Here is a 1,081-nt window from a genome sequence, read left to right as displayed (position 1 = left end):
TGAAGCTTCAAAGATAATAAAAATAGATATACTGTAAACAAATAATAAATTAATAAAACCTGTAGTTACAGATTTTCTAATAATGGAAATGATATGTTAAGGAAAAATATGACTAAGAGCTCCTGAGAGGATCAAAGTAGCCTGAAAATGATTTACCAGAGTAGCAGATTATTTGATATTTATTATATCAATTTCTTGATATATGTTAAGGAGAAAATATGACTAAGAGCTCCTGAGAGGATCAAAGTAGCCTGAAAATGATTTACCAGAGTAGCAGATTATTTGATATTTATTATATCAATTTCTTCTTCAGATGGCAAAAATCCAGTCATATGACAAATATAAGAAGGAGCATTTCAGGCAGAAAAAAGAAAAAGAAAGAAAGAAGAAAGAGAATGAGAGAGGAAAAAAGGAAAGAAAGAAAGAAGGAAGGAAGGAAAGAAAGAAAGAAAGAAAGAGGCTAACACAAAAGGCCTGACTAGAGCACAGTGAACCAGCGGGGTGTTACAAGATGAGGAAGAAAAAGGTAGGCTGTTTTGGAAAGAAAATGGTGTCGTTCTGTTCGAACGCCTTTCTCACTGATTCTCTCCCAGCAGAATGCTTTCATACTCCCTTTGTACTTTGCTGGCCCTTGGTTTTTTTGACTGATTTATACACATGTCAATTGAAAATCAGGATCAGAGTTATTTATTGAATAATGCCTTCTGAAAAATTATGTCAAATCTTCCCCAAGTGGTTTTTAAGCCTAGTATTCCTCACATTTTGCTTAGTATCAAAAATAAGTCATTGATACTATTCTGGCACTTTTTGAGAGCAAATTGATTCCTGAATTAAGTTGTTGGTGGGACCCATTTCAAGCATTTAAACATTGCGAAAAGTAAACCCACGTAGTTAATATGGAACAAAATGCAATTAATCTATTTGCTATAGTTCTAGCCCTGATGTGTTCAGGTGACCTAGAATTGAAAGAATCCATCCTCTGAGTAATCTAATTTTTTTTTCAAGTTTAATTAAATTAATCTATTCCCTGGAGTTCTCCCTTCTATTAGAAATAGCCCCCGAGGTAATATGGAAATTTTCC

This window comes from Mustela putorius, unplaced genomic scaffold, assembly GCF_011764305.1.
Source record: "Mustela putorius furo isolate JIRA1106 unplaced genomic scaffold, ASM1176430v1.1 tig00003944_pilon_pilon_pilon, whole genome shotgun sequence".
NCBI lineage: Eukaryota > Metazoa > Chordata > Mammalia > Carnivora > Mustelidae > Mustela > Mustela putorius.
The sequence above is the reverse complement of the archived record's forward strand: the minus strand, read 5'-3'. Positions refer to the sequence as shown.